The sequence below is a fragment of the Malus domestica genome, chromosome 13 (genome assembly GCF_042453785.1).
Source record: "Malus domestica chromosome 13, GDT2T_hap1".
Lineage (NCBI taxonomy): Eukaryota > Viridiplantae > Streptophyta > Magnoliopsida > Rosales > Rosaceae > Malus > Malus domestica.
Window position 1 is genome coordinate 35,438,861 of NC_091673.1, and position 12,876 is coordinate 35,451,736.

General features: G+C 36.6%; 2 long non-coding RNA genes across 2 annotated transcripts; both read right to left on the reverse strand.

Annotated features, from left to right (window-relative positions):
* Nucleotides 1–915: 915 nt before the first annotated feature.
* Nucleotides 916–6,509, reverse strand: LOC139190722 (uncharacterized). The gene is made up of 2 exons (XR_011575077.1): nucleotides 6,364–6,509; nucleotides 916–1,116 (listed from the first exon to the last, which is right to left on the reverse strand). It is a non-coding gene; the product is annotated as an uncharacterized lncRNA (long non-coding RNA).
* On the reverse strand, nucleotides 1,407–5,841 carry LOC139190721 (uncharacterized). The gene is made up of 2 exons (XR_011575076.1): nucleotides 2,702–5,841; nucleotides 1,407–2,354 (listed from the first exon to the last, which is right to left on the reverse strand). It is a non-coding gene; the product is annotated as an uncharacterized lncRNA (long non-coding RNA).
* Nucleotides 6,510–12,876: the final 6,367 nt, after the last annotated feature.

A 12,876-nucleotide genomic window follows, 5' to 3' on the forward strand; every position in this document is an offset into this window, starting at 1 on the left:
GTCCTTGGGTATTAATAGCATCATTAATTATTTGAATAATAAAATATTTTTATTTTTAAATATATTCCTTTAGTGTTAAAAATGTTACAATTAGAATATTTATATTTATGGCTAAATTTTTTATCATATATTTTTATTTTTAGTTTGTACCAATTTTGAATTTGCAAATATTTTTTAATTTGTACCAATTTTCTTTTCATTTTTAATTTGTACCCATATATTAGTTTTTTTTTTTTTTTTGTGCCCATATTTTTTAAAGTTTTATTTGTGTTTGTACCCATGTGTATACCATCATGTGACATTGTATATTTAATCAATGATAGAAAAATTACATATGGTATATTTATGTTTTATGCCTAAACTTTGTATCATATATTTATATTTTTAGTTTGTACCCACTTTTAATTTGCAACATTTTTTTTTTAAATTTGTAGTATTTTCTTTTTAGTTTTATTTTGTCCCCATTTATTAATTTCTTTTAGCACCTACATTTTTAAAAATTCATTTGTACTCATAATTTTTAATCTTTTATTTGTACCCTAATTATTTATAATGTACCCATTCTTCTTTATTAATGTACCACTTTGTTATATGTGAAATGTACCAATTTTTTTGTAAAATGTCCAATTTTTTTAACACTATGGATACATTTTTTTACCATTTATTATTTCTTATTTTTACATAGTTTTTATCCAATTATTCAATTAAAATGTTTGAATTTTTTTATTATAACCGTTTCTAATAGTATTATAATGAGGGATTTTAAATTTATACGATTACAAATCTCATAAAATATCAAACAATTGATGTCAAAACTACAAAGTCAAGGGATCTTGATCAAACTTTGAATACTATCAAGGTTTTAATTAAATAATGTTAAGGATTAGGGACTGCAATCAAATTATCCCTAAAATATAACATAAACAAACCTTTAATTTATAGAAATTTCAATTGAAATGTTTTAAGAAACTCACTACATATGAGACACATAATATATTTCATGGTAAAACAACACACCCCCAATACTATTAATTTGAGTGCCTTCTGAAAACCAAAAATCTTCCCATCGGTATCAAATGTTGCCTGCCGCTTCTCCGGCTTAAGCATTTTGTTCACCTGAACCATTGGAACATAAAACAACAATGCTCTATCACGATTACAACAATGAACAAAAGAAAATTCATTATGGTAATTTAATTACATGGAGGTCGACTAGTGGTCCACTATTCACAAAATGTTCCAGCCTAGCCATGACTCTACTGTATCACATGTAACTTCCAAAATAATAGAAAGATCCGACGTAAGTTTATATGTAACTCATTTCTAATGCCCTCATCCTTGACCAAAAACCCAAACTATCAGAAGATTAAGACATAGTATGTGGCTATTGAAACCTACCAACAAGGTACAAGTGGAGTTCCTTTGATTCAATAATGACATTGGTGCATGATATGCGCCAAAAAAAAAACCTGTGATGGAACGTACAATCTCACATCAGTCATAAACCAAATCCTAATATGTTATATGAGCTTGATTTTGACCAGAAAATAGGCATGGCATAGTATGGCATAGTACTGTTGTATTTGACAATTTTTTTGGGAAACTCTTACACTCCCTACCTAATTAATAATCCCCTACCTGCGCACACACCATATACAATGTATACACATATATCTAAAAATATCTCTAACGAGATTGTAAATCCTAACAGACGTGCTAGATCTCTCCCCCGTGAGAGACCTTCCCTCTGTCTAAGGGCGATTCTCACCCTTTCGTGTGAGTGGTTCTCGTTCGTTTCTCGTTTGTAGCCGCCGATCCTGGTTGCGGCTGGGATCGGTGGGTGCTCTTCTATTTTTGCTTTCGTCTCCCTCTCTTCTCCCCTCCGATGCTTCTTTCCCCTGCTTTCTGGTTCGCTTTTCCCTTTTCTCCTCCCACTGCTATCTCTTCTCCTCCTTCCTCTAATTTCCAATCTTTGGTCCAGTTTCGCCGCGCGTTGCGCCTTGTTGAGTCGGTGAGATCAGATCTGGTGCTTGCACTGGGTAGGGTGTTCCAAACACCCCCACCTTCTCTTTGCTGTCTGCCTTGGTTGGCAATGTTGCTCGTGGATTTCCACACGCTTCTTTCTCTTTGCTGCAGGTTGTTGTTGATTTGTGGCTGTGTTTGGACTGAAGATTGGAATTCGTTGCTGGGTTTGCTAAGACACGGCTCGGTTGGGAGATGGGATTTGGGCGTTGGTCGCGGCGGTGGTTGCAGCGAGGGTTGCAGCGGTGTTCTCATTTTCTGTTTTCTTCGGATCCAACTTTTGGTTGGGCTTGTTTTGGTGTGTTTGGTTGGCCCCGTTTTGCTTTGTATATCTGTTTTGGGCCTTGGTTGTAAGTTTCTGTTGTTGCAATAAATCTTTCACCATGTTTTTGGCATGGTGTTCTTCAAAAAAAATAAAAAATAAAAACAGACGTGCTAGATAAAAATAATAATAAATAATCAACCTAAAGAACAGTTCAATCAGATTGTTGAACAATATAACATGTCAAACTATCTCATAAGGAAACGTTTCTACATATATATGCGTGCGAAATTCAATATTCTCAAACTTAATCAAATATCAACATTGACAACAAAGGAACCCAAATACGCACATAAAAGATAGTTGGATTGATAATTCATATGCCATAAACAAATATTGGTAATGTGAGAATCTTACAGCTATAACCACGTTTATAGGTGACTGCGAGAGGCATGGGTCGCCAATGTCTCGCACAATTGAACCGACTCTTTGCAAATTAATGGCAGCACTTGATTTCCCAAAACCACATTGATTGTCCTCTTCAACTCCACAAGACATGCTAATACCACAGTTAATCAAAACCGAAACCCGCCAATGCAACCACTACCTATCCTCTTCTTCTCCTTCTCCTTCTCCTCCTCAACCTCCACAACTACCATTACACAGTGGGGAAAATAAATGGGAAAAACCTCAAATACCAAATCCAGAAATCCAATAAACTGCCAAAGGAAAATGCACAACCAAAAAGATGGTGTACTCAACTTAGGATTTGAAAGAATTTTAATAGATTTTGTTAAGTAATGGATTTCATAGGATTACGAGACTTCTACAAATCCATATTGATTTTGGAAGATTTGAGAAGATTCATATAATAGATTTATGTGGATTTTGATAAATTTTGCAGCGTTGAAGCTAGACCACCAAATAAATCAAATGGTTAAAAATGTATCTGGGTCATAAACACAATAAAATGAAGCTGCATTTTGGTCATGCTCTGGAGATGCATCCCTTCGAGCCAAAACAAAAAGTCAAGATTATCACATAAATCCAACTATTCAAAGGTCGCCTTCTGCACCCTTTCCAAAGTTGGTTCTTCCTTTAATTCTTATTTACTATTTCAAGTGTCATTTTCAAGTTTAAATAAGGTGTATTTGAGAAGTTGAGAAATGAAGTTGGAATATAATTTTATCTCTATTGAGTTAGCTTACTATAGCTTCTCTTTTATTAGCTTGCGTGTTGTTATTCCCTTCCTATTCTCCACAGCTTCTACGTGAACTGCATCAATTGGCATCAGAGCCAAGAGTTCTTGGGATCTCGTTTCCGCCAGTCACTTTGACACTCGATGGTTCGAGGTCGACGTGGAGGTGGGCATGGTCATCACCAACGTGATCCTCGCGATGCCGAGAATGAGGAATTGAGGAGACAATTGCAGTAATTGACAGAGCGTTTGGAACGGCTGGAAACCCGGAACCATCGCGGCGATGGCCAAACCTGTGATGAAGATGACAATCCCTTTCACTTTCGAGCTCCAGATGAAGAGTCGGGTGAAGAGGGCAGAAGTAGACACGGTGGTCAGTTCAATGACAGATTCAACGATATCAATATGAAGGTGGACATCTCGAAATTCGAAGGGAAGATCAAGCCAGATGAGTTCATTGATTGGCTGAATACCGTTGAAAGGGTCTTTGACTATAAAGAAGTTCCAGATCATCAGAAGGTGAAGATTGTTGCCATTAAACTAACCAAGTATGCATCCGCTTGGTGGGAACAATTAACAGTGCGAAGGGAACGAATGGGAAAATCACAAATCACCTCATGACAAGATGAAGAGAGAATTAAGAAAAATATTCTTGCTCGATAATTATCTTCAGGAGTGGTATTTGAAGATGTATAATTTTCACCAAGAAAGCATGTTAGTAGATGAGCATACTGAGGAATTTGATTTGCTCATGACCCGTTGTGGGATAAATGAGCCTGAGGAGCAGACGATTGCACGTTACCTTGGTGGGCTGCGTAGGGAGATTCATGATGTAGTTGTGTTGCAACTATATTGGTCCTATGACGATATCTACAAACTGGCAGTCAAGGTAGAAAAGCAATTGAAACAACATAATACTCGAGCACCAGCTGTGGTCAACAATTGCAATCCAAATCCAAGGGAGAAGACGTTTAACTCAGGTGGAAAAGGAAGCCTCAATTCCAAAGTTTCAGTCAAAGAAAGTGGTAGCAGAGTTGAAGCGGGTTCAAGTTCGAGTCGACCGTTTGCTCCAAAACACCAACCCTTGAAATGCTACAAGTGATCTGGTTTTGGACATAAGCAAGCAGATTGTCCAAATCAAAGTTTTGTCAATCTTGTTGAAGAGCAATTGTTTTTGGGAGATTTAAAAGAGGATGAGACACCCCCAGTCTATGATGAATATAAAGAAGATGATGAAGACATCACATGGAGTGACCATGGAGAAGCTTTGGTTGTACAACAAAGCATGACTACTGCACGTGTCGATGACGACGACTGGCTACGTCATAACATTTTTCGCACTAAGTGCACCACCAATGGGAAGATCTGCAATGTGATAATTGATGGTGGGAGTTGCGAGAATGTTGTATCCCAAGATATGGTCAACAAGCTCAAACTAAAGACAGAGAAGTGTCATATTCCTTACAAGCTCGCATGGCTTCAAAAGGGAAACGAGGGGCATGTTGATAAGCGAAGTCTAGTCTCATTTTCTATTGGGAAAGCATATCTTGATCAAGTGTGGTGCATTGTCGTACCGATGGATGCTTGCCATCTTTTGTTAGGAAGACCTTGGCAATATGACTGAAGTTCTTCATGATGGGTTGAAAAACACATACACCTTTTTGAAAGACGGAGTGAAGGTAATTTTGGGCCCTTAAAAAAAACAACATATAGTGAAGTCTGAAAAGAAGATGGGGACAATCTGCCTTACCATGGCAGAATTGATTGAAGAAGGCGCATCTGTATGTGCTTTTGGGATCAAAGAGGAGAATGTTGGGGTCTCTCTTCCGTACCCGAATGAGTCCTTCCGCATCTGTATGAACTTCCCGCGGATATAGTGGTGTCAACAATATTCAACGTGGCTGATCTACAACCGTATTATGGAGATGATCAACTAGAAGACTTTGACTCGAGGGCGAGTCATTTTCAACCGGGAGAGACTGATGGAGGACCAGCTGAAGAGCGACCCTTGGGTCTCAATTATGAATCGTCGGTAAACGAAAAACCTAATACTTCCGAGGAGCGTCTAAAGAGGAAGAATAAAATACCCATCAAGTTCCAAGATTATTGCACTTAATAGTTGTATCTAGAAGTTGGTTCTTCCTTTAATTCTTGTTTACTAATTCAAGTGTCATTTTCAAGTTTAAATAAGGTGTACTTGAGAAGTTGAGAAATGAAGTTGGAATATAATTTTATCTCTATTGAGTTAGCTTACTATAGCTTCTCTTTTATTAGCTTGCGTGTTGTTATTCCCTTCCTATTCTTTGCAGCTTCTACGTGAACTGCATCACCTCTTCCTTTACAATCCAATTCCAATTCCCCTTCTCTGTCAAGAAGAAAAACTTGCACAAAATTGCAGAAAGAATGTATAAAAATTGCAAAGATGAAGGAAGAAGATAAGGTGTGAGAGGAAAAGAGAGAGGTTCTTGGATTTGAAATCCTAAGGTGTGGGGTAGGATTCTATTTGGTCTTGATTATATATACTTCTTGCTCTCAAATCTAACAAAATTCACAACTTAATGCAATCCTACAAAATCTTTAATTTTTCTTTACACTTGGATGAATTTTAAAAATGGCTATTAAAATCTTGATTGAAATCTTGATTGACTACACCTAAATTTGTATGGATTCTAAAAATCCTTTAAAATTCTTTGGTTGATTACACTAGGATTTTAAATCTCAATCCGAATTTGACTACACCCTCACGGAATGAAAATTGAAACGTGGAATTGGATCTAGGAATTGATTGGTGATCAAACGGTGATCGGATCATTGATACAAATGTTTATGTGTGAAACTGTGTTGTAAATATCCAAACAGAGAGAGAGAGAGAGGAGCTTACCTAAGGAAGAGAGGCTAGCATGAGATCTTTGGAAGAGAGAGAGGGTTGAGGAGGAGCTCCTCCGTCACCGTTTAACTTATAGTTTTTGTTGGATTTCCCCAGTGTTTTACTTTCTTTTATTTTCTTCTTTTTCTTGGTTTTCTCATTTCTTTCGCATTTTATTGTACTAAAACGCTTTTCTTAATCAAAAACTAGCATATGGGAAAATTTTTTAGTTTTGTTTTAAAAATTAAATGAGATAGGAAGAGAAACAAAACGTGTGAGTGGAGAGAGAAGGGAGAGAGCTTTATTTTTTATTTTTTATTTATTATTTTTTTAAAATCACATGTAGGTGAGGCTTTGAAAAAACAAATTGGTTGTATGAATTGCATTGTTGTTCATATTTTTTTATATTTATGTTCAGTTTTAATTAGAGGGTTAGAATGGTAATTGACACACCCCGACCCAGAATGTCCACTAGGACTCCGGATCAAGCTATGCTGGCTTCGTCACCTGGGAGTGGATCATCTAAGCCTTATATGTATATTCTCATCTCTACCTAGCACGAGACTTTTTGGAAGCTCACTGGCTTTGGGTTCCATCAGAACTCCGAAGTTAAGCGAGTTCGCACGAAAGCAATCCCATGATGGGTGACCCATTGGGAAGTTCTTGTGTAAGATCCCAGAAACAAAACTGTGAGGGCGTGGTGGGGGCCCAAAGAAGACAATATCGTGCTATGGCGGAGTCGAGCCTGGGATGTGGTAGGGGCCCGGGCCGGGATGTGACAATAATTTTATAATATTTTGGTTGACAATGAGGGTTTCATTAATATGTAGTCTAGATACCTAAAAACCACAACTTCAAAGGGAGGAGTTGATTTGTCAAAAATATTCTCAATTTAACGAAGATTTTTCACAAAATGATCTAAATGATTGATGATGGACAATCTCATGGACCACTTCTATTGATTTTAATTCTCAGAGACCAAAGTAAGGAGTTATACCAATTTCAATGACCATTTGGATAAAATAAACTTTTATATAAAGTACAACAACAACAAAGCCTTTTTCCTACTAAGTGGGGTCGGCTATATGAATCCTAAAACGCCATTGCGTTCGGTTTTGTGTCATGTCCTCCGTTAGATCCAAGTGCTCTAACTCTTTTCTTAGAGTTTCTTCCCAAGTTTTCCTTGGTCTTCCTCTACCCCTTCGGCCTTGGACTTCTATCTTGTAGTCGCATCTTCTAATCGGAGTGTCAGTATGCCTTCTTTGCACATGTTCAAACCACCGTAACCAATTTTCTCTCATCTTTCCTTCAATTTCAGCTACTCCTATTTTACCTCGGATATCCTCATTCCTAATCTTATCCTTTCTTGTGTGCGCACACATCCAACGAAGCATCCTCATCTCCGCTACACCCATTTTATGTACGTGTTGATGCTTCACCGCCTAACATTCGTTGCCATACAACATCGTCGGCCTTATTGCCGTCCTATAAAATTTTTCCTTGAGCTTCAGTGGCATATGGTGGTCACACAACACACCGGATGCACTCTTCCACTTCATCCATCTAGCTTGTATTCTATGGTTGAGGTCTCTATCTAATTCTCCGTTCTTTTGGAAGATAGATTCTAGGTAGCGAAAGCAGTCACTCTTTGGTACTTCCTAATCTCCGATCCTCACCTCTAACTCATTTTGGTCTCCATTTGCACTGAACTTGCACTGAACTTGCACTCTATATATTCTGTCTTTGATCGGCTTAAGCAAAGACCTTTAGATTCCAACACTTCTCTCCAAAGGTTAAGCTTCGCATTTATCCCTTCCTAAGTTTCATCTATCAACACTATATCATCTGCAAAAAGCATAAACCAAGGAATATCACCTTGAATATGTCCCGTTAACTCATCAATTACCAATGCAAAAAGGTAAGGACTTACGGATGAGCCTTGATGTAACCCAACAGTTAAGGGGAAGCTTTCGGTTTGTCCTTTATGAGTTCTTACGGGAGTCTTTGCTCCATCATACATATCCTTTATAGCTTGGATATAAGCTACTCGTACTCCTTTCTTCTCTAAAATCCTCCAAAGAATGTCTCTTGGGATCCTATCATACGCTTTTTCCAAATCTATAAAGACCATTTGTAAATCCTTTTTCCCATCTCAATATCAATTTTGCATAACAAATTTACACCATACAAAAACATTTAGTTTTAAAACTATTTTTCTAGATAATTGAAGTATGTTTTGTTTGGTTATCATTATACATACTTATCAAAGTATGTAGTCTGTAGAGTCTATTTATAATACATGAGTTGTAATTTAAATTGTGTGCTTAAGTAGTGATGGTTTATACTTTAAATAGGAACTCACGAGCTGGACCAAGATACTTTATTAGTTTGGCAATGACGCGGACTTACGTTGTAGCTATGGAAATGGGTAAAGGGTGCTTAGGAAACCTTATAACTATTTGTCCATATATTATGATTATTATATGTTAATTTATTGATATTGATCTGCTTGGTTAGATATAAACTGTTTGCTTATATGACTTATTGGATGTATTGACATATATGATTTTCATTCCTTTTGTTATATATTGCTCTTGAATTAAGAATCCAATTAAGAAAAAAGGGAACTAGAAATAAAAAGAACAATGAAGACTTTTGTGTAGTTGAGCCTAATTATTGGTAGGTACCAAGTTTCAGGCCAACCTCAAAGTGCACAATAATTTAAGGGTAATATAGGAATGGCGAAGGGGAATTAGGCAAGAGTATTAACAAAAGGGAAATATGGTGTTTGGGTTCAGGTTAATGGGTTTGAAGAGGGGAATTTTGTGCATTCATACATATCATTTTTCTAATGTGTTTTAACTACATAAAAATAATATACTCATGGTTATATATATTAAGGTGTAATGTCCCTATTGAGCTCTATGCTCATCCTAATTAAATTTGTGCAGTTACGAAACCAAAGAATTCAGTCTTGTGCTAGAGATGATACTTACTGTATGATATGTGCAGTGGCAAAGCTACGTGAGGGCGAGGAGTGGCAGCCGCCCCTCCCTTCGCCGGAAAACACGCCTAGGAGCGTTGTTTCAGCCCCTCCACTCTCGTCGAAAATGAGAATTCCCGCTCAAGTGATATGGTTTTTGTTGCTGTGCATAGCAAACCTGGGTTTGTCTTTGTTTTTTTTTTTTTTTAGATTTTGGAGAACAAAATCTGGAAAAATTGCAAAGCTACGGAACTTGTGAAGAAGAAGGCTTATGAGTTTGATATTCCGTACACAAAACGGTGTCGTTTGGCAAAAAAACTCAATTTCATTATGATGACCGTTTGTTTACTTTTTTCTCTCTTAAAACACTGTGCTAACCAACCACTTCTCTTCCGGTCTTTATCTTTCTGCCCCACTTGTTTGTTTACCCATTTCCCCTTTTTTTTTTTCTCTTTTGACCCCACCTTTTTTTGTGGTTTATTAACCCATTTCTCTTCTTTTTTTTTATTTTTTTTTATTTTTTATTCTTGTATGTATTTTTATTTTCTCTTTTAAGACTCTCATCATATTTATCTTAAACTCTCACATTATCTATAAATATTGTATTACTTTTTAAAAACAATGTAAATATTGTTTCATGCTTATTTTATGATAATTTAAATCCATCTAGGCTCTTGCCTAGATCTCGCCTAAGCACGTAGCTGCTAGGTCTCAGTCCGCTATTTGATTAGCGTCTTACATTGCTTACATTGGCTTTGATATTATTGCTTACAACTGCTTTGGTAGAGAGATTATTTTCTGCTATGAATATTGACTCAAAACTTTGCACTTTCCAATGTGAAAGCAACCACTTCGATTGAACCCTGCACTTCTTTGAATTTCGCCCCTCCCTTTGGTAAATCCTAGCTTCGCCACTAGATATGCGTAAATAAAAATAAAATAATGAGCTTGGCGGTGTTTGCTCTTTTGTTTGAATAAGAAACAAGAATCTTTATGTAAATTTATTTAAAGTGTGTTTTGTAAAACTTGAGAATTAACTCTTGGTAAATAAATTTGAATTATGTTTGAAACAAGTTTGTATCTCCTAAATTTTTTTTCTTTCTTCACTTTTTGAGTATAGATTAATCTATTCTTAAAAATTTTATTCCATATTAAATTGTGAATAATGCTTTAATTGGAGTTTTAAGTGAATTCTCTGATTGCGGTGTGGCATAACTCAATTATCGGAGGTCTAAGTTCATAATCACTCTTTTTTTAATTAATAAAACACTTTAACTAATTAAACTAGAATGCAACAATGTCATTTGGTTCTTTTATCCATAGAATTGATTTAAAATGGAGCTAAAAGAATTGAAAATCTAATTCTCATTTAAAGAGGGAAAACTATTTAGTCTTCCAACTAATTTGGGCCAAAATGCAATAACCTTAACTTTTGAGTCAAAATGAAAATACACCAAAGTATCAAAACTTTATGTAATTGTAAGAAAACCCCGAAAACTCTCCTTTTTTTAGGGTCGCCGGTTTTGATGGGAGAGAGCGCTTGAAAAACTTAGGGAAATAGATAGAAATAAGACATTTTCTTAATCTTGGGACAGAAATAGGAAATTTTGAATATGCACACACCATGCATACGTGATACACAACAATTGGACAAAAATAGACTTTTCATATTTATCATGACAAACCGTATTATAATAGTTTATAAATTGAACGTTTGTAAAACCACACCAAGCCCATACAAATCATTCATATTTGTCATGCCAAGCCATGTTATAGTATCAACATTATAGTATGAATCACGCCAAGCACACGACAAAAGAGTCCCCCACAATCAATAACAAATCTACATAGGGACCTGGGAGGTCCCAGGACCCGTTGGCGATCCTAAACCGCTGGTAGAAATTTTCCAATAACCCCTCATACTCGAACATGAGATTTGTGCATGTTGTAGGTTGCAGGTTGCAGTGGCTATCTTCTTCTCGGAGAAAATGACCGCACATAGAGAAGAAAGAAAATAGGGACCCTTCCTGCACCCTTCCTGCCTCTCTCCTTCTTGCTTCTACCATGGTCTCATCCGTCGGTGCTACCCACTTCTCCTCCAACCTTTCTCTGTCGTCTGTCGAACCCGTCCCAAAATCCTCCTATCTTTATCTTGGAAGCCATGGCAGCACTCCGTCGTCATTGTCGGACTTCTCCGTCATGGAATTCATGGCAGAACCCCCTTTCGCCGCCGCCACTCCCCAATCTCTCTCTAACCACTCAATCTCCCCTCTCTCATCCCATTTTCTTGCAGCTATTTCAATTGATTCGCATCGGATCTACAGCTCCAATGTCCGATCTACAAAATCCATACGGGCCAGCCCTTAACGACGCCATTTGAAGTCACAAACTTGACGGATTTGTCGCATGCAAAGCTCAATTTTCATTTTCCTTGTCGTTCCTTCCATAAAACCATCTATCTATTTTTCCATGTTGATTTTTTCAGGTAATTAATGGTCTCCAGCCTTCGATCTAAAGGACGACAATCTTTTAAATTATTTCATTAAAAAAATAAGAGGCAAGATTAATGTTCTGCACATTAGGGAGAATCTTCTGCAGATCACCAAACTAGATCTTCTTCGAACAGGGAAGAACGAGCACAAACATGGAGGATGAGCTGGGATAGTGAGAGGTGAGAACTGCGACTCACAAAACGCCCAGAGAAATTAGGCCAAGACGCCGAAGTGAGTAAAGTATTGTGAATGAATCTCATATTTATGGGCAGAGAGATATTGTATGAGTTTATAAGTAAGTTGACTTACTCATCATATTGCTAATTCATTTTATGGTGGAACCTCAATTTTTTCATGGTATCAGAGACCAGGTTGTTTCTCTGTGAATCACAATGACTACAAATGCTCCACATTAACCTATTGTGTTATCCATGTATTACACTTGAAAATTCGTCACATGTGAGGAAAAATGTTAAAAATGAATCATGCATTGATGGGAGAATAAACATTGCATGTGCTTATAAATAAGTTGGGATATTCTTCATATTACCAATTAGTTTTATGGTAAAATTCCAATTTTCTTCAATAGGGGCAAATGTTGTAATTTTGTAAAATATATACGCGCCCGGGGCGGGAATGTTTGCTGATTGAAAATTCCATTAAAAGGGCATTATTCACCCGCATGCTTTAAAAATAGGGAAGTTTAACGAAAAGCTCCTGGTACTGTTCACTTTAACGAAAAACCACATTTTTACACTAAAAAGTCAATTCTGGTACTATTTACTTTACCCTTTATTTTATCCTTATCATTAAAACTCAAAGTTTTCTAGCCCTTTTCATTAGTTTTCCTTTAAAAATAAGCGTCTTGAAGAGAATAATGGTTTAAGCTGCCTCCGCTTAATGCCGCCAATGACCCATAATTTTAAAAACAATAAGCGCCTTTTCTCTTTACCAAACATAATTTTGACCTCAGCTTTTTAATAAGCTGCTTTTAAAAAAATTACCCCAACCTCAAACCAATCATATTATAGTCAACAAGAAATAAAATAACAC